The sequence below is a fragment of the Pistacia vera genome, unplaced genomic scaffold, assembly GCF_008641045.1.
Source record: "Pistacia vera cultivar Batoury unplaced genomic scaffold, PisVer_v2 Contig978, whole genome shotgun sequence".
NCBI classification, from domain to species: Eukaryota; Viridiplantae; Streptophyta; class Magnoliopsida; order Sapindales; family Anacardiaceae; genus Pistacia; species Pistacia vera.
In genome coordinates, this window is record NW_022196865.1 from 14624 (window position 1) to 28983 (window position 14360).

General features: G+C 35.8%; 1 pseudogene; it reads right to left on the minus strand.

The window, feature by feature from the left end:
• Nucleotides 1-6723: 6723 nt before the first annotated feature.
• LOC116121390 lies at nt 6724-8599 on the minus strand (annotated as a pseudogene).
• Between the last annotated feature and the right edge of the window lie 5761 nt (nt 8600-14360).

The window sequence follows — 14360 nt, forward strand, 5'->3', positions numbered from 1 at the left end:
CAAAAAGTATTTCGGTTTGGTACATAGAGATTCTTAGTATTAGCTCGCTTGAGCAGACTGTAGCTACAACATAATTTACCTCCTGGATGACTCCAATCATTCAGTGTCTCCAAGATGGGGCTTTGCCTGATGATAAGACTGAGCGAAAATCCTGTGCACCAGAGCTGCTCGTTACATGCTTATCGGAGATCAGTTGTACAAGCGGGGGTTTAACATCCTTCTCCTCCGATGTGTAACCGAAGAAGAAGCAGACTACATTATGAGGGAGATACATGAAGGGATCTGCAGTAATCACACCGTCGCACGATCCTTTACCAATAAAATTGTCTGCTAGGGATATTATTGGCCTTTATTTCAGGAAGACATTTTCAACTTTGTGAAAAAGTGTGACAAGTGCCAATGGTTCATGAACATCCCGCGAGCTCCTTCCCACCATTATTGTAAAGTCAAGCTTTTAACAAAAATAAAAGAGGAAAATGAAGGAGAAGTCCTCCTTACCTCTTGACTGCTGGGCACGAACTTACTATTGTGACGAAGAGTGCACATCAACTGGAAGAAGAATTGACTGATTTCACAAGTGCAAGAGTTTTGTTTTTCTCTTTGAAAATGTGAGTTATGTGATAAAACTTGAGGTGAACATAGGGTTTTATAGGGGAAAGACGACGATTGGTTTCCCTAGCAAGCGACGCTTGGGCGGGATACGTTTCTTGCCATTGATTACGATGTGTTGTTATCCACGTGAAGAGTAATAATATTCACACTTCGTAGATGCCAATCGATGTTTCCCTCTATTGGAGTAACCAAGCATCGGCGTAGTTACCTCCTCCGCATTAAATACGCCCTCATCCGCATTTAATGCTCTGAAAGGGAATGTCGTTTCAGCATGACTTGCATTTAATGTGCATGTATTGTGCAAGAGACACATCTGTCAGAATAAAGTTTATTTTATGGAACATACCCTACCAGTTGTCAAGCGCAACGGATAACATCTGAAGAGGTCGTTCGAGTAAAACACTTTCTCCATGTATCGATTTAAGACGATGTGATCCCTTGTTTTTGAAAAAAATGTGCTAAAGTATTTTCAGGTCGTGAGCGACGGATGAAGTTCAGAGCATGTTGGTATAGCACTGAGTAGGGTTCGATCGAGATTGCTGAACCTGTGGGAGAAGGTCGCCTTAGGTCGCTTGTGCTATTCTTAGACACCTATGCTGCGACCTCTTTACAGCTCGCTGGTCGGGTTGAACCACTAGTTTCACATTATCTTAACTGTTTGTCTCATACAGCTTGATCAGGCGTCACTCAGGATAAGTCAGGTCATAGCATAATCATGAAGTTCTCAAGGTTCAATCCTTAAACCTTAAGAATTAGGGGGCTTTTGTTATACCTAAAAAATCAGGGCTCATGAAAGCTTTGTGCCGCCCAGACGCTACCACGTCGTGCAAGGACGGAAGAAGTAAGGCTGTCGTTAGTGTGGCAGGTGAAAGCTTGGCTTGCGAGTGGCTAGGAATTGTCCACTTGCCCAAGCCTTACGCAATTTAAGGATATCTCTTGTACGGTCAGCCAATGGGAAGCAGGTTAGGAATTGTACCACACTTGCCCGACTGCAAAATCATGATTATTACCTTGAATCTCTCGACTATAAATAGAGGGCTCCTCTCTCATTTACGAGATCCGTTCATTTTTAGTCTTCTAAAGCAGACTCTCTCTCTGTATTTAAATTCTCTCTAGATTGTAACTCAGCTCGTTGTACGCGTCTTGACTGTAATCATCCATTAATAAAAATATAGTGGATGTAGGATTCGCTTTTGAGCATCCGAACGACTTTAAAAATTATCTTTGTTTATTCTTTCGTTGCACATTTTCATATCACGTGTAATTTCTAAGTCCACTTAACACTTTACACGTGCGAGTTAGTGCCAAAATCAAGCATTAACAAATAAGAAAAAAGAAAAGTATAAGGAACGTATGTTTGAAATCAGTCCAAAATTGAGAGACTATTACTTGGAATATGGAAATCCAGAGGAATAATAGTTAAGAAATCTCTCCTAGATGATCTAGTTCATCTTTTTTACTGCTATATAGCCGAAAAATGTATATCCATTTTGTGCATATCCATAGTACCATAGCATAGGAGGGAAAATTTACAACTGTGAATGCCATAGAACTGATAGATTAACTCAGAAGAATTTAAGAGTTTATGCCATAGAAATCATAGACCAACCCCAATCCCTTTAAAGAGTTTATGCCATAGAAATTATAGATTATTTGGAAATAAATTTTGGACAAGGGATGTATAGAGCCTTGATTAATTTCAAATTATAACAGTGTAAGGCTTTTGTTTTACTTTAAAATTTGAGTGATTTTGAATTTATGCATGAGTTGATCTTCACAATTTTATATTTATAAATCCCTTGATTCTTGGCATTACCATAACAGGGAAGTAACTTAGGTCAAACTTAACATGTGTGCTTGGGGAAGGTGCATAGAATCAAGTTGTTAGCTTCATCCTGTTAAAGAAAATTAAACAGTTAAAGCAATAGTATTCAATTTCCTTCTAAATTTATGCAATTTTAATTTAATTTAATCTCTATAACTTCGGAATCAAGCATAGAATTTCTCTATCTCATTTTCCCATTAACCATCTAACACGTATATAGAAAGACAAAAGAAATAATAAAAGGAAATAATCATTTATTGTTCATCTTTTTTGACCCTTGTACATGTATTATTATAAGCAATGTTTTAAAACCCGGCCCGACCCGACCCGTCCGATTGAACCAAGACTCGGAAGCTTCAATGGGCCGGGTTTATGTTTTTCTTATTCACCCAAAACCTTAGGATTTGGGAGGATAATAGGGAATAATTGATGGTCAGGATGTTGGGGCTTTTGAAGAGAAACTGCCGGTGAATGCAATGGTGGTGACGGCGTTGATTTTCAGTGAGTAAATCGACCAGCAATCGAACAAAACTGGCAGCGGCAACAACCGACTTTTGTCAGCGATTGGCGAGGCTAACGGGGGTGGGGTGAGGTGGGTTTTGGTTGGAAGGAAGATGGGAGTAATTTCTGTGTTGACGCCGGCATCGATGAGATCTGGCTTGGAATGTCAACGCCGACGTCGGTGAGATTTGGCTGAAATCGAACCTATTTCGGCCAGATCTTGGGTATATTTTAAGGGGAATGGGCTCAAGGGACGATTGGGGTTGCATCTGGGGTGTCGTTGCCGTTAACCAATCGTCGACCGATTTGTATTTGGGGCGTGTTTGCTAAATTTCAAACCTATAGGGACGTAATAAATTTTTAAGGGTGTATTTGCTAAATTTTAAATGTTTTTATCAACCGATTTGATCGGTGGTCAAACCGGTTAAACTGATCAACCCGGGACTCGACAACTTTGCTGGGTTTCACCCCAGGTTGGGTTTTAAAACATTGATTATAAGAATGAGTGTTCTTAGCACCTACTATATATTTAACTAGATGGAAGATTCACGCGTTGCGTGGGTATGTTTAGTGATTGTTTTTGAAACAGTTTGTAAATAGTTTTATTGTAATCACAGAAATCAACTATATTCAAGCATAATAATTGTTAAACATATTTTATAATCAATAATTTTATAGTTACCTAATTTTTCTCTTTCGGATGCAAAAGAATATATATCAAAGCTAATAATGTCATCCAAACTGTCTCAACTATTATCAAATCATATTTATGGAACATTTTATATTATCAATATATTATGTTCCATAAATAGGATTTAAGTTCAGATTAGAATGGATTAGCCAAGGTGTGAAACATTCTTTTGCATAGGTGAAGTAAGCGAATATTTACATTCTTAGAAGAGGCAGGAACATACTCAATGAATTTTAAGGATGGATATGATCAGCCCCTAATTTGTTCCCCATCCTGCAATTGTGTACTTAATGTTACAACATTTTAAGTTCAGTAACTAATTTGCAGGGAACCATTTTGGAGGCTCCAAGTTCAAAAATTCAGAACAGTTCCATCATCGCAAATATCGATATGTTTTAATATGTAAGTAACAAACACTTATATTCTGGGAAAAATATTATCCAAATCAGAGTCCATAATTACATAGCACTATGTGAATCAAATTGCAGTAATGTACAATGAGAAATAAGACAGCAAACATGAAAAGTAACTTAAACAATGTTATATAAAGCATCAGATAACCGCAACCAATGAGAATACACCAAACGTATAAGTTAACTTGGAAAAGCAATAGCTTAAAATTCTAACACCATCGATCATTACAATCATCCTTAGATCAAGCTAATTTGACGTTTAACATTCCAAATTAATATCTTATATATTCTCAACATCCATTAGCATATAATAATTAATGGTATACTATTGAGCTTAATATAAACATCCATTAACATATAATGGTTAGTAGTGGTTAATGGTTTCTTTGAAAATGATTGGTCAAATCCATATTTATGCCCACTCACATTAATGTTCTTCACCAAAGGCAACGGGAAATCCCACTCAAGCTCCGGGTAAAGGAATGGAGCAATAAACCCACCCGCTTGCAGCATCAACATGGATTGGAGTGTCCCGTCTACAAAAACAGTTTGTAAAATTAGGTAATGAATGGCATATTAATAATAAATAATTACCCAGTTTGTTTGTTCTTCTCAGTCAAGAGATCATTCAAAAACTTAACATCTTCAAATTTTTCATTGAGAGTGGAACCAAGAATAGCAGCAACACAAATAATGTTCTCATCTACCATTTCAACTGCTTTTTGAGGGTCCATTACATAGTATCCACCTCTTAGCTTCACCTCCTTCAGCTCCACCTCAAAGTACCTTCCAAATTTCTCCCAGCAGACCTAACGAAAGATATTTTATGTTATAATTAATTAATGATAATTCATAAATGGGATTGTTGATGCTTTATTTTGACACCAACGACTCGCACATGCAAAATGCTAAGTAAACTTAGAAATCACATGTGATAAGGAAACATGAAATGATACAATGAATAAGAAGCGATACTTAAAGTGGTTCGGATGCTCAAAAGCGAATCCTACGTCCACTGCTATTGTATTAATAGATAGATAAAATTAAGTCGCGTGCAGCGAGCTGGATTATGATTTAGAGAGAATACAAAAAGAGAGAGAATGTGTAAGCTATTTTAGACTAAGATTAACCAATCCCGTAAATGAGATGGGTGTCCTCTATTTATAGTGGGAGAGTTCAAGGTAATGATTACAAGTCTGCAAGTGGATAGATGCCGTGCAAATCCTTATTTGCGTCCCATTGGTGATCTGCACGAGAAATATCCTCAAATTGCATAGGGCTTGGGCAGGTGGAAAACTCATAACCACTCACAAGTCTGACACTCACTTACTGCACTGACAAGAACTATACCCCTTGTGTTACTACATGACGTGGCAGTGCTTGGACGACATAAAACCTTCCTGAACCTTAATTGGCTCTCGTTGATGAGAGTCCACGTCAGCCCTAACTTTTCAGGCATAACAGGGATGATGAGTAATTACCTTAACATTGTGCTCAAACATGGATACACATGTCAAAATATGCTTCCATGCCTCCTGTAAATAATTTCCATCTTCATCCGCAATTGTGACTATTGCTTATGGACAATGTAAAATATCAAATCCGGCATCAGAATGAAGTTCAATGAATTATCCAGAGATGATAGATACATAGGTGTCATTAAGAATATCTACAGTAATCAGATCATACAATTTGAGTTCATGGTAGCAAATGTCATTATGCATTGAAGAAATTTTTTTCAGATTCCCACAAACACACTACTTGGCATGATAAACTACTTCTCCACATGCTATTGGTGCTTGTCATTGTCAAATTAGAAATCTGACTTTGAATTTGAACCCAATTTCTTCTCCTCAAACCACTTTTTTGCCTCTGAAACAGCTGCACTGCAGCGATCTGGCATGTCAACATCTGCAATATAATTACAGCAGCAATCAATTTCCATATTTGACAGCTCAATTTTTAATATTTTCTTGTGTTTGTAAGAAAGCAATACCATTGACAGATGTTCTATTGGACATATCATTTAATCTTGCATCCTCTGCATCTCCAAAGATGGTGCTATCTACAACTCTTGACTTAATAATACTCGTCAATCTATTGAACTCTTCCCTACTTAAACATTAGCACCATATATAACTTGGAGTCAAACCATTTTAAAGAGAAATAAGTATAATAGTATATAGAACCTTTGAAAGAGAAGTGAACTCAAATATATTAAAAAACAATAATGATATCATTTCAAAGAGTCCAATAAATTTGAGCAGATACACCATGAAGTTATTGAATACACAAAATAAACTAAATATTAAAAATCAAACTTGACCTTATTTTCTTTGCATCAAGAAACCCACAAAGCTGTGCTGCACCTGCACCATCATTAACCACATAACACAACTTGAATCAATAACAATATCCGTAGAAACAAAAACAAATCACAGTGCACAAACAAAACAGAGACACACTTATTAGCTTCTAGCGAAAATATGCGGGTTGTTATTTTGTGTTGCATAAGATTATGGCTTGCCTCAAGTTTATTCTTGACAGAGTGAGTAGTTGAATGCTGCAAAATCAAATCAAAACACACACAATTAATTAGGGTCTAATGCATGGATGTGTTGCTGACAAAATTGAGAAAACAAAAAAAAATTAATGAAGTTTATTGAGTCAGGCCACCCATAAATCTCGAGCATCAACCACTGCTGATGATTTGAGGCCAATGTCACTCAGTCAGCTCTTATGGTGGCTTTGGAAGATCCTCTGTTCCACAATATTACTTCTATCCTATTGCCACTTAGAGGACTAGCCCAGAGCTGGAAACTTAGAAGCATTTATTAATATAACGAACTATAAGTCAGTTGCAAACATTGTTATAAGATACACACACTTAATTACCTCCAAATCACCAGTCTTCTTCACCTTCTTTCCTTGAACTCCAAGTTTATCTATTACAATGTTACGTGATCAGAATAAATAGAATACATTTAAACGTATGATATATGGTGATCAAAAGACTAACCTTGGTTAACAGAAATAACCTCCTTGTTGGTAATCACCTCCAATGTGTCTTGTCCATGGAACGAATATCACACCCAAGGATAAGGGGAGCCTATGGAATCATTGACAAAAAGTATATAGCCATTTAGAGCAGGGTCAACACCAAGTGTATGTGAATTGTCCTTAAATATGATCAATCAAGCACCTTTGCTAAAGCCCAAATGCTGAAGTGGGAGCGGTATTCTTCTGTTGACATTCCTCTGTTGCCCACCTCAAGCATATCAAGGTCTAAAGATTCAACAACAAAGTAAAAAATCATGAGTTGGTAATATATAGTAGATTGACATGTATATATAGTTGGCTCTAACCATTCCATCCACCCGGTCCAGCATAAGATGCCCATTGGTCATTCTGATCAGCATGCGATGTCACACTGCAGAAGCAGAATCATCAATTTTCATGTTTCAACTTTTAACCACTCTCTTCGATTATGGAAGCATAAAAGAAAACTACATATCCCAAGTATCTTTGATATCTCCAGTTGTTCTCCAACTGTTTCCAATGTTAGGTGCCCATGTTGCAGAGTCTTCCTGGCCCCTGCATACGCACCAATTTTATTTCTTTGACTATGTCCTGAAGAAACTTGGCATATTCTATTATAGCATTTAGCTTCCTACCCAAAAACCAATTAAAGTGACATATAAACCAATTAAACCAATTAAAATTGAATTAATTGACAAATAGAGATTTCAATAATACAACTTAAGCAGTACATCCTTACTTCCAACGACTGAGATGCCACATCTTTAACAACCTGTAATGACCAAAAGTTAGATAAAACAGTACCAAATATATATTATAAATTGTATTTCGATCATACTGAATTAACAATCATTCAATTTTGAAGACAATAGCAATCAACTAATTAATTCAGATACGAACTCAAATTGGTTGCAAGTAACATTCAGTATCGTTTTAACTCTAGGAATTGCCATAAACCACAATTCAAACTCAAACTTACTGAAAATCTGAATAAACAAAACGAATCTACATGAAACTAATTGAAATTGTTTGTATTTTACTCCAGGAGCTCCTAGACAATTACGAATTCAAATTCTTAGTATCTTTGTTTATGTATTATTCTTTACACGTCATCAGTAACAGAAATCAAACGAAATTATAAGTGATAGTAAAAGTAGGAACCAGAGGGAAGAAGTTGGAGACATTGAAGCCCTGAGCAATGAGCGAGAAATCGCTTAAGAGCCTCGCACTTCTCTGAATCAAATCTGCTGTCAAGTAAAGGCGCGATGTTAACGTTTTCCGGAAAGGCAAATTCAGAAAATACACAGATGAAATTGAGAGGATCCATACTCATGTTAGGCACAATCTCCATTAATTCGTCTTCCGCCATAAAATAAACCTGGTCATCAACAACTCAAACACTGATTGCAAGTAAAAAACATAGAATTAAAAAAAAAAAAAAAAAAGTTAAATTAATATAGAAATCAAAACCTCTTCTGGAGAAAACAGAGAGATGGGAGAATCAGATTGACCAACCATCCTTGTAAGTATAATCGGATCGAATTTGAAGCTGGAGGAAACGTAAATGGGCCTTAAAGAGTCATGGAGCCATCTGTGAAAGGTGGAGTCAGAGATTGATATTTTAATGGCAGATAAACACATATAAACAAATACTCGGGAGATGGCTCCTGGTCTGATTGCATGTCATCGACTACATTCTAAGACCAAATTTTGTAACATTACAATAATTCAAAACTTACCCAATTCTCAGCTTTACTTTTTCTGGCAAAAAATCATAATCAAATCAACAAACTCGCTCAGGGAGGAAGAAAATATGATATGAAATATGAATTTTAGAGATGAGACTGAGAACCGTGTAAGGCTGATATGAAATTTGGGAATACCAATGTAATGCATTAATATCTCATTAAACCAACATCCTATGTGTCATTCAACCCAGGTATGCTTAAGGATCCTACGTGGAATCCTACTTGAAGTTCAAATAGCGATCAATAGAGAGGGTGGGCTTCGAGATTATATGGATACATAGATAAACCAAAAAAATAAATGCACCACTTCATATTCACACATACAAAAGCAATACAACTATTAAAACAATTATGTTGATACACATGTGAAAGGTTTCTATACAGCAATGAAATTAAACAATAAACTAAATATCAAAAACCTCAACAAAACATTGAATGCAAATGCGAACAGTTTCTACAAACCAAAGTGAATGTGGATGCGAGTAATATTAAATGTTCTACAAAACAAATAGACCAGACATTTGTACCAATTATAGAGGTCTAGCTAGAATCCTACACGGTATTTAAAAGATCCAACTGGAATCCTACGTGGAGTCCAAATGACGATCGCTAAAGAGGGTGTGCTTCAAGATTATATAGATACTACTAGTAGTATGAAGTCATAAGCTTAAATTGAACATTATCTTTGTACGATCGGACTCACTCCTTGATCAGTTTACATAATAAATGAGAACTTAGTATTTTTTGATACTATTTGTCATTGGATGGACGTTTATTAACTATCTCAAAAACTATTCTTTGATATAGTGTTGTCTGTTTGAAACGAAAAGCCAAAGACTCAATCAATTTCTCTTAAATGTAAGATTGCATCGGTAGAACAGAAAAATAAACCTCAAAGATTCCCAAAATCAGATTATCTAACGTGTTTAATCTGAGTAGAGAATTACATAAACACCATTTCTAGTGAATTGAACCTAAAAATACAAATCAAATCTATATCAAAATGTGTCAAAGTTTTATGGTTAATTAGCCTATGACGTGTGATGACTGATGAGGGGTGCAATATGCAGGATAGCCAAACAATGCCCAAATATTCTGACTAACGAATTTATGAAGACAAAATTCTAAAATAAAGACGTGAAAGCAGGAAGTTGCTTTCTCTAAAGTTAAAAGTGCTTATGTAACTGATTCAATCCATAATTTAGAAAAACAAATGAATTGGCAACGTGGTGGGCTGTGGCTTTGCGTTGATCAGGTAAACACAGCCTCCGTATCTTTGCTAAAAGCCGACATCACATATTTTCCACATGTCCGTCCTGTATTTTATAAAAAAATATTCAAAATTTTTTACATTAAAAATAATAAAAACTTATTTTTTTAATACTTTCATTATTGATTAACCGATGTTGGAATGCTAAACCAAAGCACGTATCTTGCAATACATATCTTGGAGGGGCTACTTGATTGGGGTTTATCTTCCATGATTGAGATAATGTTATTTTATATTACTTATATCACCATGTTTAGTTGTCAAGTAATATAAAATTTTGGTAATCTTTCAAAACTAATAGTAATCATTGTTGGTTATATAGGTGATAATCTGAATACTATAATTTTCTTAGGTATTTTGAGATTATTTAGTAATTTTATTTTTATTACAATTTTACCCCTCATTAATAAAATTTTAGGATAGTAATGCCCTGGTTATCTAAACAATTCACAAGAATTTTATGGACAATTTTAGCCTTTTACTCAAGATTTTTAAGACATAATTACCGTAATACTTCAACCAAATTACCCAAGACTACAACTACCCTAGTCACTCAAGAGGACCGTCAGCCGTTGGCCACCACAGTCGGCCATCGTTGTTAGTCATCGGAAGGGCACATGACCGGTCGTGTGCCGGTAAGGCCGTTTCCAACCATGGATATGTGATCCATGGCCGGATGACCAGATCTGTGGCCGTGAAACAACCATGGACGGAAACAACCTTACCAGCGCACGACCGACCATATCCGACCCGCTGTGCATCGTTCAGGCAACTACCAATGGCCGATAGTCCTAGGAAGGTGGCTAGGGTGTTTTTGTTAAGTTTTAAACTTTTTTGGTTGTTGTGGTGTTTTAGCTAAATATGAAATATTGACGTTTAATATATAATACAAATTAATAATAATATTAAAATATAAGGACAATTTAGTAATCTAACCCTAAAATATAACATACCAACCAATTTATTCCTCCAAATCAAACATATCAATATAACATATTTTCCAATTTAATCTTATCTAACCAAACATATTTTTAATAAGATTCCTAGTAATCTTCAAGGTTATCTATCTTTCAGTTAATATAACATTCCCAGTCAATGTTCTAAAACCCGGACCAAGCCGACCGGGTTTAGTTCACATTTTCGGTTCACAAAGGCTAAAAACCAGGTATTTAACATTAGATCGATTTGGACCGCAGTTGGACCGGCGTTACTGTATCAGGCCGCCGGTCCAACCGGACATGAAGCAAAGTCGGTCCAATGAGTATCAAGACTCAAGATCCCTAAAAACAATTTTAACCCTTTCTTCTTTATTCGACTTCAACCCGTCACATCTGCCGTCTGCGAGCTGCCGTCTGCGTCTTCCTTCAAGTTCCAATCTTTGACTTCGAGCTTTATTATTCAGCCAAGTAATGAACTTGAAGAGCTTCTGCAAGATCTCTCTTTCTCTTTCTCCTTCCTTTTTGTTTTTGTTGTCTCGTTTAGATTTTGTTGTGATTGGTTGATTGTAATTTATTGTTTGCATGTTGTGTTCATGGTTTTTTGGGTTTCCATAATTGGGATTTTTTTCTTCTATTTTTTGCGTTTGATTGTGGGTTTTGGTGGGTGAATTGTGTTTGATTACTGAGAAAACGCTGGTGAACCTGGGAATTTTGGTTCAGTTTGGAAAGAAGAGTGGTTGAGAATGGTTAATTTTAGGTTTTGGTGATTGAATTTTGTTTGGTTGTTGAGAAAGTGTGGGCAATTTCAGTTGAAAAGTCTGAAACAGTATTTGGAAATGAGGAAATTTAGCTGTCCGACCATCCCAAGTTTCCATTTAACAAAATGGCCATGAAAATCTTTTTGATTTTTTGTTGGGTTAAAAAATATGACGTGGCATACTTAAGTGTAATTAAAGCAGCATAAAGGATTTGGGTGAAAAGATTTAAACATTTGTGGGTTAGAGTATAATAAAGAGAAGTTGATTTAAAATTTGAAAGACAGAACACATTTCTCTCAGGTTCTTTCTCTCCCTCGTTTTTTCTTCCAATTTTCTGTAATTTCTCAATTTCTTTGCTCTTTGCATTTTTTTCATTCCTTGTCATTCCCGATTAAGTTATAATGGCTGAGTCCTTAAAGAAACAGAAAAAAACCCATATGCTCCCTAAATTGTAGGCACGACTGGGTCTACCAAAAATGGAGAAGAAGAAGTTGTGGTGGAGTAACTTCTGATGACTGAAGTTGCTCCACTAGGAGAGGAGACGGCGTCGACAGAAGACATTCTATTGGCGAAACAAGGGAGGGCAAGAGTTGAAATTGAAACTGAAGAGGAGGATGCTGACGCAAATTCCAAGCGTCGGACATGGTCGCTTAAGCGACCAAGAATAAAAGCAAAGGATCGCTTAAGCGATCTGGTATAAGCGATTTTATATCGCTTAAGTGATCGTGCATCTGGGCAGAAGTTGATTCTGCCTCGGACACAATTGCTTAAGCGATTATAAATCGCTTAAAGCGACCAACGTTAAAAGCAAAGGATCGCTTAAGCGATCATTCGTCTGGGCACTTATTTATTGTCTTGTTCATGATCGCTTAAGCGATCTACGATCGCTTAAGCGACCAATAATAAAAGCATAGAATCGCTTAAGCGATACTTAAGCGATCCTGCGTCTGGGCACTTATTTATTATCTGGTTCATGATCACTTAAGCGATCGTAGATCGCTTAAGCGACCAATAGTAAAAGCGAAGAATCGCTTAAGCGATACACTTAATCGCTTAAGCAATTGTGCATCGATCCTGCGTCTGGAAACTTATTTATTGTCTTGTTGATGATAGCTTAAGCGATCGTAGATCGCTTAAGCGACCAATAGTAAAAGCGAAGAATCGCTTAAGCGATACACTTAATTGCTTAAGCGATTGTGCATCTAGGCAGAAGTTTATTCTGCCTCGGACATGATCGCTTAAGCGATTTGTAATCGCTTAAGCAACCAAGGTTAAAAGCGATTTGTAATCGTTTAAGCGACCAAGGTTAAAAGCAAAGGATCGCTTAAGCGATAGAATAAATCGCTTAAGCGATCGTGCATCTGGACACTTATTGATTCTGTCTTGTTCGTGATCGCTTAAGCGATCTATGATCGCTTAAGCAACCAAATGTAAAAGCATAGAATCGCTTAAGCGATAACATAAATACAACCAGATTTCTTAAGCGACTAAGTCTAAATACACAGGATTGCTTAAGCGAGAAATGAAATCTCTTAAGCGATCCAGTGTATTTGGATTATTTTTATTGTATATCACTAGATTGGTTAAGCGATTAACACTATCTTAGACATATAAGGTGTACGATTCATTCAGTGGACCATGACCATTATTATATTTTAATTAAATTATTTCTTTTACGGCTATATTAAACATTTATGGTATATAATATTTACATCTATATTAAACATATCAGGTGTACGATTCGTTCAGTGGACCAAGACCGACCGTTATTATATTTTAATTAAATTAGTTCTTTTATGGCTATATTAAACATATATGGTGTAGAATGTTTACGTCTATATTAAACATATCAGGTGTACGATTCGTTCAGTGGACCATGACCGTTATTATATTTTAATTAAATTAGTTCTTTTATGGGCTATATTAAACATAATGGTGTAGAATGTTTACGTCTATAAAACATATCAGGTGTACGATTCGTTCAGTTGACCATGACCGTTATTTATTTTAATTAAATTATTCTTTACGGTTATGTTAAATATATATGGTGTAGAATGTTTGCATCTATTTAACATATCAGGTGTACGATTTGTTCAATAGACATGACCGTTATTATTTTAATTAAATATGTTCTTTTACGGCTATGTTAAACATATATGGTGTAGAATGTTTACGTCTATATTAAACATATCAGTGTATGATTCGTCAGTGGACCATGACCGTTATTATATTTTAATTAAATTAGTTCTTTTATGGCTATGTTAAACATATATGGTGTAGAATGTTTACCTCTATATTAACATATCAGGTATACGATTTGCTCTAGACTATGACCGTTATTATATTTTAATTAAATTAGTTCTTTATGGCTAATTAAACACTATGGTGTAGATGTTTACGTCTATATTAAACATATTAGGTTACGATTCGTTAGTGGACCATGACCGTTATTATATTTTAATTAAATAGTTCTTTTACCTATATTAAACATATATGGTGTAGATTGTTTACGTCTATATTAGTGTACGATTCATTCAGTGAATCATGACCGATATTATATTTTAA